The 22,248-nt window shown below is 37.7% G+C and overlaps 1 protein-coding gene across 3 annotated transcripts in view; it reads left to right on the forward strand.

Annotated features, from left to right (window-relative positions):
* Window positions 1-758: 758 nt before the first annotated feature.
* Window positions 759-22,248, forward strand: part of YES1 (YES proto-oncogene 1, Src family tyrosine kinase) — a 118,749-nt gene continuing 97,259 nt past the window's right edge. For 2 of the 3 annotated variants that reach the window (XM_007487641.3, XM_056823774.1), the window contains exon 1: window positions 806-937. The gene's annotated coding sequence lies outside the window, so the exon portion shown is untranslated. Of the gene's footprint in view, window positions 938-22,248 lie in introns of all 3 variants that reach the window. The other variant, XM_056823772.1, reaches the window with a different exon arrangement.

Genomic DNA, 22,248 nt, shown 5'->3' on the forward strand with positions numbered 1-22,248 from the left:
AAATTTAGCTTCGCGGACAAAGGATGAAAAAGCTTTGGGCCAAAGCGCAGGATGTTCAGGATGCACTGACTTCAATAAACACCCCCACCCACACAATCACCCCGCTACGATGTAAAGCTTGAGCCCAGAAGAACCACGAAGCGGTCCTACAGGGCGAGGGAGGGGCTAAATCAGTTCGCCTCATTTACTTCCCCGCAGCTGCTTAAGTAGCTCAGTTCGTCCATGGGTGCGCGATTAGGGGGCGGGGAAAAAGTGGGGGGGCTGGAGAGGCACCTCCTTTACTCGGGCTCCTACTCATCCCCCCGGGAATCCGCCCTGGACCCCGCCGCCATGTTTGATCGAGATGTGTGACACGGTTTTGGCCGCGGCAGAGTCCGGGGAATTGCAGGGTGGGGCTGCCCAACAGCCCCCACCCTTGGGGAAGAAGGCGAGAGGACCGTGACCTCGGCCACCGAGAGGGCACGAGGAGGGGGGTGGTGTCCTCCCGCCGCTGCTGGGGGCCGGAAGGTTGGGGTACGAGAGCGGGTGGGGAAGTGCGGGTTCCGGTGTCCTCGGGGCTCGCTCTCTCCCTCCCGAGCGCAGGTAGCCACCACAACTGAGGAGAAGGAGGGGCGGGAAGAGAGTAAGGGAGGCGGAGCCGAGGGAGAAGGCGGGTGGCTAAGGGGAGGAGAGAGGAGGTGGAGAGTGAGGGCCAGGGGTGGGGGGAGCCCGGGAATTCCCTCCTCCGTGAAGTAAGGAGTCTGGGGCTAGTTGCTGCTGCCGCCGACCGGCTCTCACGGAGGAGGTGGAGGAGGCGGTGAGGGCGGCGGAGGGAGAGGGAGGTCCCGCTGCCCGCCCGGATCCCTCGGCTCTCGCCTCCACCTCGCTTTCCTCTCCCCTCCATCTTCCAACCGAAGCCACCACCGCAGCCGCCACTCATGTGAGCGGACAAGAACAGGTAAGGACTCGGTAGGGCCCCACACCTCCCCGCTCCCCAAGAAAGAAGTCGACCGAGCCCCGAAGAGCACTAGGCCCCAGCAGCCCTCGGAGGCCGCCTCCTTCCCCTTCCCCCATTTCGCGCCCCCCTCCTCGCTTCGGGTTCTGCTTCGGGAAGTTAAGGAGAAACTTCTCTCTCAGTAGTGCCCCTTCCCTGGTCCGGGCTGGGGGGGAGGGGCCGCGCTGCGCTCTGGCCTCTCCCCCGCCGCTCTCCCCTCCCCCAGCGGGTGTGTCTCGCTTCCTTCCAGGTAGACTGGGTTCCCCTCCCTCCCCGGCGCCCGCCGGGTCGGGGCGGAGAGGCTTGTCTCCGGCAGTTAATGCCTCTGGAGCGCCGTAACCCTTAAACCTTTCGTGTGCGCCCCGTGCTGCCAACCTGGCGGACTGGGGAGGGTATTTTTTTAGCCACTCCTTTCCCACCCTGGTTCCTTGGCGGAGTCGTGTCGAGTCTGGAGGGAAGTGGCCCTCCTGACCGTATTGCCCCTGGTCGGGGGACCTGTCTGTGGCCTGATGCCTGGTGACAACTGCTCTGGGTTTGGAGCGAGCTTCTCCCTTTGCTGGGGTTGATTGAAAACCTCAGCATGCAAAAGTTTTCCTTTGTTTTGGGCTGAGGGCAGGCGGGTGTCGTTCTGGAACCAGTTTTCTCCGTATTGTATCCACTTCACTTACTGTTAGTAGTTAACATTCTCTGCACCAATGGACAGTAAAAAACTTGTCATGTTTTGGTGGTTTTTGTTTGTTTGTTTTTTGTTAATTGTATCCGAGGGTGTGCTGTTTTGGGGTAGGGGAGAGTGATGTTTTAAGACGATATTCAGAGATTATGGTTTTTTGTTTTTTTTTGTTTTACGTTTTGGCCCTTTTATGTTTTAGCTGTTTTGATTGTATGGTGATCAGAATACAGCACAGCTTCGTTCTTGGTTAAATGATCTTTTACGCATATTAATGAAAAAAAAAAAGGTACCTGTACCCTGCTTTTTAGTTAATAAATTAAGGAAACGAAAAGGCAGCACTTTAGCCATAAATGTAATTCCAAGACCTTATGCCATATGCATTGCATTGGCCGAATGCCATGGTTTGGATTCATACATGAGAGCAGGGACTGGATCAGGTATGATTTATCTCGATTATCTTATGCACATCCCAGTTCATTGAATATATTAAGAGTTTAATGTTTGTTGAATAAATGCTTATATAGTCACAGATTGGCATGTGTATTATGATAGTTGTATTGATATTTCTGTAGGCATTGAAATGTAAATTTCCATTAACATGTGAAATTATAAAATGTGAAATGTGTGCATATAAAACTGTAGGTACCTTTAAATGGATGTTCATTAAAATGGAAAAAAGATAATTATTTTAGATTGATGCCTTAAGTATTAGGAATATTGCCTGGATCATATATAGCATTCCCATGCTAAAATTCTCTTATTAATAAACCACATTTGTAAAGAAAGTTCAGACACTTGTCATTAAAGATTCAAGAAAAGGAAATGTTTTTTAAAGTTTACTGGATTTTAATTTTTGAATATTGGAGAAATCTGGGGGGAGGGGGTTGTGTTCCTGAATGAATAATTCAATGGGATTCAAGTTTGAATTTACCGAAATTAACCTGGAAGAAAGTTTTTTTTTTTAGCATTTTTTTGGATTGACTCTATACCTGTGAAATTAGGGGGAAAGTTTGACTTATAACAAAAGTGAATCTTTGTCCACAATTACCATAATGTTATAACATAGCTTTAATTTTGCACAGTGTTTTTGCTGACTTCATAAACCACAAATTGACTCCTTTCTGCTCAACAGCAGACAATTCCTGAAATGAAATTACAGCTTTGGCTTCTCTTTTTGGGATAGGTGGAATTTGTCTTATGCCTGAAGTATATACTGTTGTAAGATTGAAAGGAATTTGTCAGTTATAAAGCAGTGAGAACACTGTAATACAATTAATTCCTCCCCATATCTGTAACATTAAAAGGATTCATGCTGAAATAATTTAACTCTAGTCTGTTTCGACTAAAGCATTCACAACCCATGTTTAAAAAAAAGACTTGGTTGTTTTACTCTTTCAAAATTTGGGTAGTTTTTAATTAATGATATTTTATTGATGTACGTGAATTATCATATAATATAATGTGACATCTGTTTGGATGATTTGTTCACGTGTTGGTACTCCTAGTGGTGAGGAAACAAAAAGTTGGTCTATTTCTCTGTAATAAAATGACCATCTTGTGTGTATACACATACATATATATGATACTTGCAAATAAAATTGGAGGTCTTTCAAACCTAATATTTTTCTTTAAAGTAGAATTCCCCCTTATAGACTTAAAGCTGAGCAGTTCAACCTTCTGACTTCCATTTTACAGATGAGAACACAGGCCTAGAAAGCTTACATGACTTGCCCAAAGTCAACCTCAAGTAGTAAGGGGCAGAGTCAGAATTTGATCCCAGGCCCTGTTTCCAAAATCTAGTACACTTCTGGACATGAAAGGGAGAAACAGTTTACTTTTAAACTAGTATAAGTAGTAGCATTGAAAAATTACAATTTTCATAAGCATGTCTAGTTCTCAAATTTTTGTTTTATGTACCCAGTTCCCCTCAAGAAGATACCAGAAAGCCCTGAATGATTAACTGGCTTTCTGCAAATAAGTGTACATGTGCATGTACAACATATATTTGAGAAACAGCGATGGTGTTTTGTCGTCTTACTTTTGGTATTCTCTCATTGTAGCCATCATTATACCCTATATATAACATATATAGTAGATTAAGATTTATTGAATTAATAATCCATAATGAATATATAATTTCAAATTTTGTTTTCCTTCATTTTCATAGCATGAAATGTCATTTGAAAAATGTCATTTGAAAAAATTAAATAGTGCCCAACAGGAATTTTCCTTTTTCCATTTTTCTCTCTTTTAACATCTGTTTTTATAGGAAAGGCAAACATAACCATTATATAATCAATCCCATTAGCCCTCATTTAAAATGTTTGTATACATATCAACATGGGTTCCATATACTAATTTTTAGAACAGCGAGTTGTGTCACAAAAGCAAACATAATTATAGAATGCTGTAACTCTAAAAAGTTTGAAGGAAATTTCATTTGGCTATTGTATACAAAGCTGCGTCTGGGAAACTATCTCATTTTACTTTAACTACATATGGATCTGACATACTTTTCTTAATTCTCAGTGAAAAAGACTGGATTGTGTGTGTATGCATGCTGTATATATGCTGAGAATTATATATGTCATGTACATTCATACACAACCAAGTCTTTTATGCTGAGAATTAAGAAAAGGTGGCATAGTTGTCAAATTATCACGTCTTGGGAATTTAAAATCTTTTTTTTTTTTGTTAAACCCTTACCTTATGTCTTGGAATCAATACTGTGCATTGGTTCCTAGGTAGAAGAGTGGTGTAAGGGCTAGGCAATGGGGGTCAAGTGACTTGCCCAGGGTCACACAGCTGGGAAGTGTCAGAGGCCATATTTGAACCTAGGACCTCCCATCTCTAGGCTTGGCTCTCAATCCACTGAGCTACCCAGCTGCCCCCCAAAATCTTTTTTTGCGTGTGAAAAAGATGCTGTTTTGTGGTACTAGCTTTTAGTGACTACTTGCACAGTAGAAAATGTAAGTAAACATTTTACTTAATCTAGTGCATTTGATTAAATTTACATAAATAACTTCATTGATTTCATGTCTTATTCATTCACACTTGGAAATTTTAGCCTATTCTTAATTTGATTATTTCAAATTCAAAATAACCAAATTAATTTTATTTTTATATCTGGTTCCCCCCCTCCCCATTTGTATTGTTTGTGTTCCTTTCATCCTTAGCACAGAGTGACCACATATTCTTATTTTCATTTGTATGGCTCACAGCTCTTTTTTTCCATGGAATATTTAATAAATGTTTTTCAGTGTTACAGTTATTCTTCATTTGTGCATACTCTGAAATTTTGAATTTACAAATAGGGAGGAAGTATTATGATAATTTCAGTTTTATAAATAAATTGTTGTTTTACCTGTAGATTCATTCCATTGTCCATAGGACCATTTGCCTCTTATCTCTGGGCTTGGCTGCACTTAAACCAGAGGGTAATTATATGCTTTCACCCCTTCCCTAAATTTTTTCCTTTTCAGAAAAAAGTTTTTAAAAGTCTTCATCTTTCTGTTAATTTGTCTATGTCATTTTTGCAGTGTGTATTAATTTCAAAGTATATTTTATATACCCCTTTTCTCCCTCTCAGCTGCTCTAGGATTGGGGGCCTTCAGTTCAGCTGCAGCTGCTGGATGACTGGGACACTATCTACCTTTCTAATAACAGCTCAGAGGAAAATTTAGCCAAAGAAGCTTTAAAAGTAGTAGAAAGGAAAAGGAAACCAGTTGTTTGGGCCTAGCATTGATTTAACTTCTGTATGCCTAAAAATCCTTAGTTATAATGCCAGTGCTGCTGCTTTAGAAGCTTTAAATATTTAAATAAAATAATTCTTTTTTATTATAAACGTAACTAATAAAAACATTTCAATATACAGAGAACAAAAAAATTGTACATGAAACTGAACTTTTGTTTTTTTAAACAAAAAACAAAGTTTTTTAAAGTGTATATTAAATTTGTAAGCATTGTAATCACTTTTTTGGTGTGGTTTCCAAATTACTTTCCAGAATGATTGGACCAATTGATAGCTCTACCAGTAGTGTATCTCTTTCCATTGTTCTTGCAGCTATTTCGCTTTTCTTTTGTTATTTTTGTCTAACCAGTGGGTATGAGGTATAGACCTTAAGGTCTTCATTTGCATTTCTCTTATTAATGATTTGGGGCAATTGCTTAACTTTCTTTTGAGAATTGCTTTTATTTCCTTTGACCACTTATTGGGAATGTCTCCTGTTCTTATATATTTGTAGCAATTCCCTAAATACCTTTGATATCAGAGCTTTATCAGAGACATTTTCAGGAGCCATAGACTTTTTGGCAATATACTATAACCTGAGATTAGATGTGGAACTGGTGCGATTCCCTAATCATGCTAATATATAATATAGGAATGAGACAGCCTTGTAAGATACATGTAAGCCACAAATAAATTGAGTTCTGAGGGTTAACTGATTTACTCTTTATGGACTATTCTGATACTCTCCCTATGCTCCACCTGCATCATTCCATCACCTACTCAAACCATTCATTCCCTGAGTAGTTTTAGGTTTCTTCCATGAAGACTAGTGGACTTCAGAATGGGGTGGGATGTACACACAAAAAAACCCAAACATTAGAATTTTTATCTTAAAAAACTATTAAGCTTTACTAACTTTTAATATACAGGTTGACACTGGCCCATTCATTTACTCCTTTATTAGTCTCTTTCAGCACTGTCATATATTGTAATTTACAAGTGCCCAGTTAAAGGAATTCATGGATTATGTAATTAGGTTTTAACATAATTAACTCTGAAAAATGGATAATGACTTAAAAAAAATTCTTGCAAAGAAATGGGATTGAGGGTAATACTAATAATTTAGCAGGAAATCAGTTAAAATAGTTTAAAATGTATTAAAACCTTAAAATATTTAAAAACCAACCTTTTAACATCACCAATAAAAACTTTCCTTCATAATTCAAATATCCAGTGAATCAAGGTTTGAGTTCAAGTCCCTCTTTTGACATATACTGACTATTTTTTGAATAAAATGATTCTTTTTTATTATGAACCTAAACAACACGAACATTTCAATATACAAAGTACAAAAAAATATTGTGACCCTGGACCAGTCATTTAACCAACCTCTCAGGGCCTCAGCCAAATCTCTAAGACTACAATTTGCCAAAAAAGGTTACTATTTGCATTGGTAAAGCAAGTTCCTTAGCCATAAGACCCACCCAAATAGAAGTGGCAAGTCCTGTTCCCCACCTCCCAAATCTGTATGCTTTTTTTTTTTTAATGTAAAAAGAGCTTTATAATCTGTACAGAAATTTAAAATTTTGCTAAAAATAAAAATACCTCTTCCAGTTGTAATTTGCAAGTGCTACAACTAATTGGCTTCAGCTAGGGTGGTGTAATTATACTTGACCACAAACCTTTGCATGAATTGATGAATAAGATTAAAAAAATGAGTATCCTGGTTTAATAAGTACAGCCAGTGAGCTATATATTTTGAAACTTATTGATATGGTTTTTAGATTCATAATCCCAGTGAATTATTGAATACATTTTGTAAACTGACAATCATTATACAATTATAGAACTAGACTTTTCAGTCTTTATCACAAAGTGTTAAATTAAGATTTTAAAAAATCATTAAACACATTCATATTGCTCTCACTAAAATACATATACATATAGAATACAATCATTACAAAAATGACTAAAATATTTATTCATTAAACATTAACATTTTAGTAAGAATAAAAAGGTTTTTAATGCTGTTAATGAAATGTTTTAAATATTATTTCACTTTTAGTCTACCTTTTACTATTTTGTATACATTTCATTATGTACATGATATGTTATTTCATTAGGATATGTATAACTTTTATAAACAAATTAACAGCTCTCTTTTATGTCCATGCAAATTTTTTACTGTTGTAGTATTTGAACAAAAAAAAAATTGTTCACAATGCTGCTCTTTCTATATGGACTGCAAAGTTTATAGATGGCAGAACTTTAGTAGCCAAAACCTTAGATTTTCCTAACCTCAGCCAAGAAGTGGAAGTCTCCAAGAGATACAGTTCCATTTCCCATACTGTTGTAAATTCCAGTGCTTGCTTCCATCCCAGCTCCCTTTCTGTGTCCAAATATTCAAATTCTAACCAGAGGCTTTCCCTTTTGTCTCAGTCTTAGAGGTAAATAAGAAAGAATTATATCACATTTTGTAGCATTGTCAAAAGAGGAAAAAAGTTGTATAATTTAAATACCCCCAAATATAGTAATTATTGTCTAGTGGAATGTAAGGACAATATTTAATTTTTTTTTCATTCTTGCTAGGCACTGAAAATACTTATACTAAATCTGTGTTGCAGGTATTTCATAAATACTGTTCAGTTAAACTGGAGATTGGAGAAGATGGTCATCATCTCTTTATAGAATGGTGCCAACCATTGTAAAAATTAAATTTAGTTTCTGATAATAAAAGTATTATATTTTATGAGGTTTATTAAGGAGTATTAGAATTAAGAATACAAAGTAGAAAACCCACGTGCCCATGGCTGATTAGCCAATTCAGAATCTTAGCATACTCACTACATCTTATAATCTCCGAGTACAGGAAGAGAGCTCTTGGGAGGCAGAGAGCCTGTTAAATACTAATTGTGATCTCACCCAGGTGGAGACTCAGGTGAGATTATAGGGAAATCTGGGAAGTACCAAGGACTTCTGGGGATTGAAGTCTGGGGTTCAAATCTCCAGTTTTATACCATATGGCCAACTCCAGACTAAGAGATACCATTGGAAAACTGATACTTCTGGGATGCTGCTGCTATTAATATTATAGGTGTAGAATCCTTATTATGTGTGAATATCCTAAGTCAACCTCAGTATTATCTCAATCTTTCTTTCTCCTTAAACTTTTTCCTACTATGATTGACTGCCGGGAACCATCAAAGACCATGCTGTTTGACACTGGTCCATGTGGAAACCAGGGACTGCAAAGCAACCCCCAGGAAGGATGAAAACACCTATTGAAACCCCCTAAGTGACTTTCCTTATTAACATCCCTTTATTATTGGAATTGCTATGATTATTATTCTCATTTAGCCCCAGGAAAAATAGATGAGAGCAACATGCTTACAGGGTTAATACAGATGTCCCACTCTGTCCCCCTAGGATATTACCAGGAGAGCCCACTTAAAAAATTAAACCTAAGAATTCTTATCATCATCCATAGCTAGGTTCTACCCTACATTAAGGTCAAGGCGAATTGAAGTCTGGCTAATTAAAAAACAAAAAAGGGGGAATTGACCAGACTATTTGCTATATAGTCCTTTTGGCTAAATCTGTCTCTGAGACTAGAGTGAGAATTTGGGTCTGGAGCTGGGCTGGTTTTCAGTCCAGTAGAGCTGAAAGGAAGGAAGGTATACAAATGAGAACATCACATAGACATTGTCAGTATACATTGACATATACAGTATATTGATGTTGATGGCACAGACATGTTTTATGTAGGAATGCATTTGCCTTTTTCACAATTTAAAACTTTCTTTTCTTGTTATTTTTCAGACCACGTCTGATATATTTAAATTTTAGGAGACTAGACAAATATTATTTTATAGGCTAAATAAAGTTGAAGCATGTTGCCTAGGTTTTCTATAAAAACCAAATTCTTTGTTTTTGAATGAGTTTGCAAAACATGTTCAGAAATTTTTGAGGGTTTTGAATCTAAAAAACATTTTGTTGGTATATGGAAATCTAACCTTAAAAAATCAGTGTGGTTATTCTTTACTCAGAATTACTTCTGCCCCTTCTCTGTTTCCTCTATAAAGAAAACTTGAAACATTAAAGTATGATCTTTATTTGGTAGTGTAAAACTCTGCCATTATATTAATAATGACCAGCCTGTGCCCTTTGTAAAAAATTTATTTTTTAGGGGAAGGAAGCTATATGTCGTTCACAGAATCTGTCTGGTGAGAGGATTAAAGGGAAGTAGATGGAACTAGAAAAGACAAGAAGTACTGAAAGAAAGGATTGATGACTGAAATATAGAATAAGATTAATTTTTCACATATATATATAAATTTATATAACATGTTTTGCTGTTTTTAAACTACCTTATTAAAACCATTTTTTAAAGATCCAGCATTGTTTTCCTCAACTTACATATTAGAAAATTTTATTGGCTAAGGATATCATGAAAGCTTTTACTTTGAAAGTAGATTCTTATAAATGTTCCATATTATTGATTTCTGACTTTTTTAGGAAAGGCATAATATTTTTTTAAACTCTTACCTACTGTCTTAGAATCAATACTGTATATTGGCTCCAAGGCAGAAGAGTGGTAAGGGCTAGGCAGTGGAGGTTAAGTGACTTGCCCAGGGTCACATAGCTAGGACATGTCTGAGGTCAGATTTGACCCCCTAATCCCCTATCACTATGCCTTGCTCTCAATCTACTGAGCCACCCAGCTGCCCCCAAGGCATGGTATTTTTGAAGAGAAACATAAGTTTTATTTTTGTTTTTCCTTTATACTTTAGCATAAATAAAAATATTTAAAAGTAGGGAAGAGGCAATATGATATGAATAGAGGTTACATTTGGGTCCAGTTTTGTGTCTGCCTTCATCTGACCTCACTTTATGAAGATGATCAAAAATACCTTCCAACTTGAAATTTCTATGGCTTCCCATATCAATTGTTTTTCTAAACTACACTAAATATTGGTATGAAGAGACCTTCAGAAATCTCAGATTCTTTCCAAAGTAGTTAGAAAATAAGCAAGATGCTATCAAATCTGAAAATTAGATATCAGATGGAGTTAAAATTGTAACTAATGACTTTGCATAGAATTGACTTTTTTAGAAAATATGAAGTAATTTACTTGATATATTTTGGTGGGGGCTGATCTAAATTCTGTAGGTTAATAAACATTTTGGCAGGTTTATAGATTATTATAATGGAAAGACTGCTAGATAATTAGTAGAGCTGTGAATTGGTTCATCCATTCTAAAAAGCAGCTTAGTAAATTAGGGAAAGAAATAACTAAAATATCCATACCATTGACACAGATATTCCATTGCTATGCATATAAAACAACCAGAAATATCCATATGTCAAAACATTTTGTAGTAGCAAAGGACTGGAAACAAAGCCAGTTGCCCATTGGTTATGGAATTGCTAAACAAATTGTGGAACATGAATGTAATGGTGTGCTGTTCTGTAAGAAATGATGAATTATGAAAAATTCAGAGACACATGCTAACTATAATATAAACTGACACAATTTGAAGTAAGTACAGTCAGGGAAGCTACATAATGACTAACAGTGCAAATTGAAAGAATCACATTGATGCTTTGACATTATACTTTAAAAGTATAGTCACATTAAAGAGATTTGAGAAAGTGCACCTCTCCTTTCCTTTGCAAAGGAGTAGAATGATGGGCATGGAACATTGCATATGATGTCAAGTTTTTTTACTATGTCGTTTTGCTTAGCTAGCTTCTTATAGCTTTAAAAAATTCTTTTAAGTAAGGAAAGGCTCTCTGTGAAAGAGTGGAGGTAAAAACGCAATGGAAAGTGTGATGTAAAAATAAAAAGATCAACTGAAACAAGTTCAAAAAAAGGATGAATTTGTTTACATTTAATTCTGAGGGAATGTCATAAAATTTATATATGTGGTAGTCTAATGTTTATTTAAAATTAATTTTATTTTTTTCTCAGCAAAATGATGAAAAATCAATTAGCATATGGCAGCATTTCTACACTGAAAATTATTCTAGGAGGGAAGGGAAAGAGGACTCCTAATTTACAAATATTGTCAAGTGTGTATTTCCAAATACCACTGAGATGGCCACAAATCTTTCTATGTAAGATTGCCTGCAGATATTAGAAAATGCTTTACTTGGCTTCATTTTTCATGTTCAAAAGTTTGACTTCATCACTCCAGTAATTAACTATCATCAAAGGATTGTCTATTCAACCTCCCTCCAAATCCAAATGTTTCAATCAGCTGTATATTTGTAGACACAGTGAACCTAAAGATGCATAAAAAGTTGATCGAGCTTTGGCAAGAGCAGTGTCTTTTCTTTGAATGTATATTGTGTAACAGTTAAAAGTTGTTGGCATAAACTGTAACATTTAAGAGTGGTTGCCTTAAACTGTGACCGCAGAAATATGGTTTCAAGACACTGTCTTGAGTTAAATCAAATATAAAGTGGTCACCAGGGAAAAATTCCAAAATATGAAATATACCCAAGTCAGCTGGGTTTTTATGGAGATTTTAATTAATATAAATAAGGAATTAATGAAAGAGAGAGAGTAAGAGGAAACAATGAGAAAAGGGCTAGGCCAGCCCAGGCCAGCCCAGGCCAGCCTAGGCCAGCCTAGGCCCAAGCCCTAAGAGAGAGATCAGTCAGTCTTCAATCACTCACCACAAGATCCTTCCAAGCAAAACTCTAGTGTTCAGAGAGACACTTCAGTTTAGTTCCTGAGCTCCACTTCAGCTTCCAAGGCTGAATTCCTTTTCAGAGGCCTTCTGATTCTCCTTTTAAAGAGAATTTTCTCCTATGTCACTTCCCCTATGTTCTCACATCTACCAATCACAGTAGACGTTTTCACAGGATGACCATTCTTAATTCACACCTTCTTTAGTTCTCAACTTCTCTGGTTAGACTAAAACTTCTGAGTAAGTTCACACCTGAGTAGACTAAAACCTCACACCTCTTTTTCTTAAGGTTTTTCCCTTACAAGTTTGCAAGTTGCCTGACCTTCATAGGTACTTAGCACCTTCCTAAAAACAGACTTAGCTTAAGACTTTTGCTTCACTATAAGTATGAGTTAAGTACTTTTTCATTGTTCAGTAAAGAGTTTACAACTTTATCTTCCCCTAAAGTGTGCTTGAGTATGGGTGGAGTAGAGTTCTCACATTCCTGACTTAAGTCCCTTCATTGTTTAAAATGGGGAATGGTCTTAACCAAGTGTTCTGAAGTAGGGTCTGAGAATTTTTAAGATTCATAATTGGCAAATATTTGAAAATAACTGATAACATAATAATGGCAATGTGGATTAGTGGAAAGAGAATCTGTTTCAAAGCCAGAAAGACCTAGGCCAAATGCAATCTCTATCCCATACTGGTTGTGTGATTCTGGACAAGTTATTTAACCTTTAAGTGTTCTAGATGACTCACTAAGATTATAAGTTGCAGAGAAGGTGCTGATCTCCATAGCTTAATTGAATTTCAAAACTCTGAACCCTCTATATCAGTGAAATCAAGACCAATCTCTGTCCTTCAAAATCTCATGTCATTGGATTTACAGATATTTCTCTAAGAGATTATATCTTTTTTGGTTATGGAATCTGTTTATTTCTTGCTTACTCTACCTGGTACTGGGCTGGGTGCTCCTTTGTGTCCTGTAGTGCCTATACATACATGGAAAGATGCTCAGAAAAAGGACTTTATGATTATAACTTAACCAGTGTTGACAAAAGCGAATAAAATAAGAAGTATGCTATGCTACAGTAGATGCTCTTTTTTTAACCTGTACCTTCCATCTTGGAATCAATATTAAGTATTGGTTCCAACGCAGAAAAGTGGTAAAGTCTATGCAGTGGGGGTCAAGTTACTTGCCTAGGGTCACGTAGCTAGGAAGTGTCTGAGACCAGATTTGAACCAAAGACCTGTCTCTAGTCCTAGCTCTCAATCCACTGAGACACTTACTTAGCTGCTCTAATATTTGTTTAATATTTCAAAAGATTTTTGATTTAGCATTGGTTCTCATACTACCAGTGCAGATCTGACTTTTTCAAGCCTTGCTAATTGGTTACATGAGTTTTTATAGGCCCCTTTTCCCCTAAAAAATGGTCATCTGGTGGCCAACCCTTTGGGGAGAATCCCCTTAAAACTTGTTACTCTTGCAAAAGGCACATAGTCCATTGTCAGACTTGTATTTGAAATCTGTATTTAATAGCTATTGTACTAGCCATTAAAGCATGCTTCATTGGCATTGTATTTGTAAACCCAATTCATCTCCATACTCTGAAAAGGCATCAGAGTAAATCTGTAGAGTATAAGACAAAATCACCAATCACAGACTCGGAGATTGGAAGGGAATCCTAGTGACATTTCTAGCCTAACTCATTAATGAAAGAAATATCCACCTAGAGCTTTCCTGAACACCTCCAAGAAGGGGAAACCCATCACCTCCTTAGACATTCCATTCCACTTTTTGACAGCTCTATTTATTAGGAAATTTTTCTTACCATAAGCCTAAATCTGATTGTTTGCAACTTTACTCATTGCTTTTGGTTCTGTCCTCTGGGGCCAAATAGAACAAATCTGATCCTTCCTCTCTACAGCAGCCCTTCAAATTCTGAGAGACAAATTGCACATTCTCTCGGAATCTTCTGCTCTTTAAGTTAAATACTATTACTCCAGGGGCAGCTGAGTGGCTCAGGGGATTGAGAGCAAGGTCTAGACAGGAGGTCCTAGGTTCAAATCTGGCCTCAGACACTTCTTGGCTGTATGACCCTGGGCAAATCACTTGACTCCCATTGCCTAGCCCTTACCACTCTTCTTCCTTAGAACTAATATATAGTATTGATTATAAGAGAGAAGGTAAGGTTTTAAAAAATAAATACTATTCCTCCAACTAATCTTCTGATATTTAAGACTCTTGGTTGTTAATATTTGTCTTTCTCTGGACATTCTCCAGCTTTTTTGTTTTCTGAATATACCCTAATCTTTTTACGTAACATGCTATATATCTATATCTGTATAGAATCATAGTATCTTTTGAAAAATGTATAAAGCCTTGGAGAACATAAAAAACATAGTAAATTCTCATAAAGCCCTCCATAACCCAACCCTTTTCCAGTTTTCATGTGCTTTGCTTGTCCCTACTCACTTTGCCATCTAGTGACACTGGTCTTTTTGCTCTTCCTCAGGACACTCTTTATCTCCTGACTATAGGCATTTTCATTGGCTATCATCCTTGCCTGGAATGTTCTCACTCTTTTTTTACCTACTGGCTTCCCTGACTTCAAGTCTCAGCCAATCTCACGATCTTTCTAGAAGCCTTCTTAAATTCTAGTACTTCCTTCTGTTATTTCCAATTTCTCTTGTATGTATCTTGTCTGTACATAGTTGTTTAAATGTTGTCTCCCTCATTGGAATGTAAACTCTTTGAGAATAGGGACTCATCTTTTACATTTCTTGGTATCTTCAACATCTGTTATAGTGCCTGGCACATAGGAGGCACTTAGTAAATTTTTGTACATAGGAACAATACCAAGAACTATTAAATTGTTGAAACTACTCATACCAAATTTCCCTGGGTTCCACGCTTTTTTCGTTTTTGCATTTGTTTTTCATTCTGTCACTTCATACATTTTTGTTTGAGTGTCTACCTCTAGCCATCATTTTTCTCTTCCCTGAACTTTTTTAATATTCTACTTTTAATTTCACTTAAACCAAAAAACATTTTGGCCATTTACATATCTCTCCCTTCTCCTTTCTTCATTTCATATCATTCAGGCTTCTTTTGTCACTGCCATCTTCATTCTGGTGCTCAAGAGGTAATTTTTTTTCTTGACAAAGCCAGCCTCACTTTATGCACCCTTGATCCCATTCTTTCCTATATTTTCCAGCAGATAGTCCCCATTATCATTACCTCTCTCTTATCATCATTATCTCCCAATCTCCTGGCTCTTTCTCTGTTGCCTACAAACACCTATCCCTTCCCTAGTCTGAAAAATCCCTCAGTTGAGGTAGTTCTATCTTTCTAGTAGCTATTTTCTTTCTCTTTTCCCCTTTCTGGGTAACCCCCCTTGAGAATTCTGTCTATACTCATCTTATGCTTCCTTTTTTTTTTTTAAACCGTTACCTTCTATTTTATAATCAATACTATGTATTGGTTCTAAGGGAGAAGAGCAGTAAAGGGTAGGCAATGGAGGGTTAAGTGACTTGCCCAGGGTCACACAGCTAGGAAGTGTCTGAGGCCAGATTTTGCTTCCTTTTTTCTTATGAACTGTCTTCAGGCTGACTTCTGACTCCATCCAACTGAAACTGCCTTCTTTAAAGTTACCAATGATCTCTCTCCTTTGTCCATTCTAGTAGGTTTTTCTCCATCTCAGCAACATTACATATTGTTGATCACTTTCTCCTGGATATTCAACTCTACATTTTAGTGAACCTCTCTTCTATACAGAATTTACTCTCCTGGTTCTCTCCACATTCTTGTCTATCTAACCACTCATCTTTGGACTCCTTTGCTGATGATTCATCTGTGTTACTTTCCCTGACCATGGATATCTCTTAAGGGTCTGTTCTGGGCCTTCTCTTTCTATATATGGTCTTACTTGTTGGTCTCCACATCACCTATAGGTTTTTTGGGGGGGTTTTTGTTTTTGTTTTTAAACCCTTACCTTCCATCTTGGAGTCAATACTGTGTATTGGCTCCAAGGCAGAAGAGTGGTAAGGGCTAGGCAATGGGGGTTAAGTGACTTGCCCAGGGTCACACAGCTGGGAAGTGTCTGAGGTCAGATTTGAACCTAAGACCTCCTGTCTCTAGGCCTGGCTCTCAATCCACTCAGCTACCCAGTTGCCCCTCACCTATAGGTGTAAGTATCATTGTAGACCATTTTCCAGATCTATCTCTACAGCCCTGTTCTCTCTCCTGAGTCTTACAATTGCCTTTTGGATATTCAAATTGGATATTTCATAGGCATCTGAGACTTTTTTTTTTAAACCCTTACCTTCCGTCTTGGAGTCAATTCTGTGTATTGGCTCCAAGGCAGAAGAGTGGTAAGGGCTAGGCAATGGGGGTCAAGTGACTTGCCCAGGGTCACACAGCTGGGAAGTGTCTGAGACCAGATTTGAACCTAGGACCTCCCGTCTCTAGGGCTAGCTCTCAATCCACTAAGCTACCCAGCTGCCCCCATCTGAGACTTTGCATACCCAAAACAGAGCTCTTTCTTTTCCCTCTTCCCAACTTCCCTATTACCATCTTTCTTTTCTTACCTAGGCTCATAACCTAGCTGTCCTCCTTACATCCTAATCTCACACATCCAATTCATTGCCAAAACTTGTCTCTTCTTCCTTTATGACATTTTTTTTTACGTGTATCAACTGCAACACTTGTTCAGGTTTTCATCATCTTATCACTTTCAGGTTGGTCTTCCTGCCTCAGTTTTTTCCCTGTTGCCTTCCATCCTACATAAAAATGCCAAGATAAGTTGTGACCTCCAGTGGTTCACTATTGCCTCCAGGATCAAATAGAAAATGCTCTCTATTTGGCATTTAAAGTTCTTCATAACTTGACCCTTTTCCTACCTTTGCAATCTTGCACTCCATGCATTCTGCATTCCAGTGACACTGGCCTATAATCCATATCCCATCTCTGTACATTTATACTAGTTGCCTCTGTATTTAAAAAAAAAAAAGATTAAGTTGTAACAGAGGGGTTCAGCCTTTCAGTATTGAGAGGGGGAAAGGGTGGGGACCTCCCCTCTCAAAGCGGGCTACGGGGAGACAGCTGATATTTAGGGTTGGCCTAGAGAGAGAAGAGGGGGTTTGAAGATTTTCCCCCTTCTGCCTTCCTTCCTAAAGCTGCTCTCCCTAATTCGCTCTTGTCCCCCCTCCACTACTCAAGACCAAAGGGTCTCCTATTGATCTGTTCACTCACTCAGCTTGGGGAACAGATAACTTTTAATGTCAATCAGGTAATACAAAAGGAAGAATGGGAAAGGAATGTGGGAAAGGGGGTCCCTGTTTCTATCTAAGACCCTTTTCCTCCCTCCTCAAGTCTGGGGGGGAACTCAGGCCTTGGCAGCAACAGGAGCTGAGGTAAAGTCTGCTCAGGTTTTTCTTCGGAAAGTCCCTTCAATTGGGAAGTGTTGGGGGGAGGGGGAAGATTTCCAGTCACCAGCAGGAAAAGTGGGTAACCCTCAGGAGAAAGTCTTTTTCCCACCTTCTCTCTTCCACTTCTCAAGACTTGACAAGAACTCCTCTACCTGCCAGTCTTCTCTCCAGATTCCAAACTTCTGGGGCCCCTCCCCCATTGAGGTGATTAGTTTCACCCACTCTTCAGCCTGGCAATTTCTCTTTAGGTACAGCCTCTATCACACCTCCCATTACTTGAGTGCTCTGCTGATCCTCACATCCTTCTGTTAGTTTTACAGACTTCCAGGCTCAGCCTTTCCCACTTCCCCTAGCTATTAATGCCTTCCCTTTGTAGAGTGCCTTTTATTTCCTCTACATGATTTACATCTACTTAGTTGCTTACATGTTTTTTTCCCATTTGAATGTAAATTCCTTGAGATCTAGGACTGTGTTTTTTTTCTTTTATATCCCTTGTGCACATTACCTAGCATGTAGTCTGGGTTTCATAAATTATTTACATTTGGGAGAAGTGCTTTGTAAACCTTAATTGTTTTTTTTTAATCAGGGGTATTAAATGCATTCAGTGGACCTGAGCCAGATTAAAATATAATTGGGAAATATTTAGCAATAAAAAACATAATAGAACACAAATAATGCTAATATGTACTTTTTCCAAGTCAGTGTTCAGAACACAAGGAACCTTATGTACATTTTAGTGACCTGGTTTTTATTTGAGTTTGACATTACTGTTCTACATAAATGTGATCAGTTCTTATTATTTTTATTAGAATAAGGTATTTCAGCTTGCTCAGGAAATGAATTCTAAATAAATTTAAGTCTAGAAATCTTTATTTCCTGAATTCTTTTAGTTACCTCCTATGACAGAACCTGCTAGGTATATTCCGGGGAAGTTAGAAAATTTAGGCTTATTCTAACTCAACAAACATTTCACTATGCTAAACCCTGGGGATACAGATAAGAAAAAGACAGTCTTTGCCCTCTAGGAGCTATTATAATCTAATGAGGGAAGACAGTTGTGGTGGAGTGGGGTAGGAATTGATTTGTTAAGTAAGTTCAACTAGATTATAAACTCTGTGAAGGCCAGAACAGAGCTTTTCTGGTAATAGACATTTAATAGTTGTTTGTTGAGTTAAACTAGTAGTTCAAGTGATCATATAGAAAGAACCTCAGAGGTCCATCTAGTTTAATCCTCTTGTTTGAGAGATGAAATTGAGGCCCATTGAGGTTAAGCAATCTGCCCAATGTGATACAGGTAAAGTTAGCAGAGCCAGGTTTTTTAAATTGTCCTGTGATTCTAAATGCAATGCTTTTTTTCACTAAGCCATGTTGCTGCCATCAATTCATATGTTTGGATTTGCATGCCAGAGACTTTTATTAAATCCTAGGTACTTTGCCAATAGTTAGTATAAGCTGTTACCAGATTCATTGGCTTTACATAATCCTAACAATTTGACTTCCCTTTTATAGACTATATCAATTATAGAACATATCTATTCATTTATTCCTTTACCATATATTGAAAAAATTCAAACTTCATCATACTAGTGAGGCAAGAAGGGGTAAGGAAATAAGCATTAATAATAATAAATCCAGCTAACATTTAAATAGCACACAATATGTGACAGGCATTGTGCTAAGTGTTTTACATTTATTATTTCATTTGATCCTTACAACATCCTTGGGAGGTATATGCTTATTAACCCCATTTTACAGTTGAGAAAACAGGCAGTTTAAGTGATGCATAGGGTCACATAGTAAGTGATTGAGGCTGTATTTGAACTCCAGTCTTCCTGATGCATCCACTTGATGCATCAGACTTGATGCATCCACTGAACTACCAACTGACATGAACATATTAAGTTGGACAAATTTCAAGTGGTTCATCATTTCAAGTGGTTCTTCTGGTGGCAGAACTGGTGTCCAGGATAACTATACCTCACAAATCCTTGATTCAGTGGCAGCTCTTTTCATTTGCTTGCTCGAGTGCCCAAATTGACACTACATCCTTGATGATTAGTACCACATGAAAGGGAGCCATGCTGCCTAGCCTATTTGCAAAAAGGTGTGCACAGAGTGTGGGGCCAATTGGATGCTGAGTCTAGTTTGGAGGCAAAGGAAGAATGAGAATAGAAGAGCCCTGGGAAGCTGGAACCCAAATCCAATTCTTTTCTGACTAGGAGGGTAGGTTTCTCTATTAAGCCAGACTTTTTCTCCTTCTGATAACTGCTTTAAATAGGGTTTAAAATGATGAAAACAAACTAAATACAAATAGAACAAAGATATAAAGTGGTTTCTTCAGTTATTAAAGAAATTGTTCATTTATAGTAGCAGAAACCTTGTTTGATTTCACTGCTTTCTGGCTACAGATTGAAATTACATTATAGTAAATCCTCATGAAGAAATGGACAGAGAACTGACCTGAGAAGTGAGGATAAACTAGGTTAAGGTTTTATCTCCAGGTCAAACACAACATACTGTTGTATAACCCTGGACAATTCACATTTCTTCAGGCAACTTTCTAAGACTACTAAATGTAAAACCATTGATTTTTATAGGTAGATGGAATTCCTTAACACTAGTAGACATATCCTTACTGATAATTAGGTCTTCTCTCTCCCCTTTCTCTCTTGTCTCTTTTTTTTCCCTTTTCCATTCTCCCTCCTCTTTTTTCCTCTCCCAACTGTTTCCTCCCCTTCTCTCCTCTTTCTCTTCTTCTCTTCACCACTCTCTCCAGTAAAGGAAGGAAATATAGTACCTACTCTGTGTCTGACATTGTGGTGTGTTAAGCCTTTACAAATATTAACCTCATTTGATAGTATAATGCCTGGGTGGGGTCCATGATGTTACTATACTTGTGATTAGTATGTCTTAACAATAAATTAATTTGACTGGGACACCATTATAAATGCCTTGGAGCATCTAGGTAGCTCAGTAGATTAAGAGCCAGCCCTATATGGAGGACCTGGTTTCAAATGTGGGCTCAGACTCTTCCTAGCTATGTGAGCCTGGGCAAGTCACTTAACCCTTATTGCATAGCCCTTATTTGTGTCTATATGTGAAAAATCTGAGAAATTAGGTTTTTTGCATTGCTGAGGAATTTTAATTAAGAATTTAGTAAAGTTAAATTAACTCCATACAACATTTAAAATATTTTAGTTATATATAATTTCCCACATACATTCTGTTGTATTACAATGACAGATAACCTGGAATCTGCCTTATTTTGTACTTGTTCACCAATAATAGTTTTTTTTTTTCTCATTTAGATTTAGCACTTATTCAAATCCTCTTAATGTTCTGTATGTGAACATTTTACCACAAGGAAGCAATAGAAAGAAACAGCTGTGCTTCATAGACTTTAAGAAATCAATTAAGAATCTCAAAGATTTAAGTGGTCACTAATAGATACTTAGTTGATTACCAAGAGACCAACTGATGTGCTTTTTTTGGATTTGTTTTTAAAGGTACTTTAAAGTCTAATGATGTTTGATAAATAAATATACAAGTCAGTAGGTGTATATGCTACATCATACTGTATATACTACATTATTTCATGTAATCTGAATTTGGTTCCATCTTTTCCTGGTAGTGAGTTTTCTTGAATACTTTGAAGAAAATATGAATCTTTAAGTGTAGACATTGCACTTAAATGTTTAGGTGCAGAGTTATTAAAATGTATGGGAATAACAAGTATATTTTAATATGTATACTGTTACAAGGGAATCACTTTAAAAGACTGATATATATTAATTTAAGGTCGCCAAGGAATCAGCTATGTAATTCCTAAATGAAAAACTCAAGTCAGCCGTCAGCCTTTTTTGGAGTTTAATTACAATAGGAGCAAGAAAGGGATTAGAGATATATATAGAGAGAGAAAGGGGAGAGAAGGGAATAGGGCTTAAATACCCCTTCTGTTTAGGCTGGGCCAAAAGGCCCAAGCCCTTAGATAGCTGGGGCAAAGAAAGGAGATCAGTCCCTTTCACTCACGTGTCCAAAATGGAGAAACAGTCTCAGAGGCCCCCACCTTCAGCTTCCTTCAGAGCAAGCTTCCTCCGAGCCCAGGAACCACACCGACCAAAAACTCAATCCTCTCCCCCCCCCCCCCCCCAGTCTCCAGACCCTCCTATCTTTAAGGAAACCATCCAAGTTGCCTCCCCTCAGTCCTCACATCTACCAATCACTCTTCATCAATTTCCCTGTCAATGGAGGCTCTCGCTTAACCCAGGACCGCCCAGAGGTTTCTGGCTTTTGCACATGTCTGTTGAAGGTCATATTTTTCAAATGATTAAATCTTTACTCTTTTGTTACAGCCCTTTCTAAATCCTGTTAACTTGAGTATGGTAGAGATTGGAATAATTAAATTTTGATCTAGGCTGCAGCCCTTACTCAATCCTATTAGGACTGAATAGGGTGGAGATTTATTCCAAGTATCTCCATTGTATCAATTCTAAAATCAATCAAGACTCAAAGAAATTCCTGTTCTATGCTTAAGCATAGGTCAAAGTCCTTTCCATTGTTCAGCAAAAGGTTTTCTGTCCTAAAGTAATCTTAAGAAGGGAAGAGAAGGAACCTCCCATGCCAATGGAGTTCCCATTCCAATAGACTATCAGTAAGAAATTTTCCAAGTATGAAATATCCCAATGGTGAAATTTCCAACATTTATAAGTCTAAGGAATTTTGAGGTTTACAATACTCTAGATGTATAGAGATTTTCTGGCTTCATCA

This window comes from Monodelphis domestica, chromosome 3, assembly GCF_027887165.1.
Source record: "Monodelphis domestica isolate mMonDom1 chromosome 3, mMonDom1.pri, whole genome shotgun sequence".
In the NCBI taxonomy this organism is placed as follows: Eukaryota; Metazoa; Chordata; class Mammalia; order Didelphimorphia; family Didelphidae; genus Monodelphis; species Monodelphis domestica.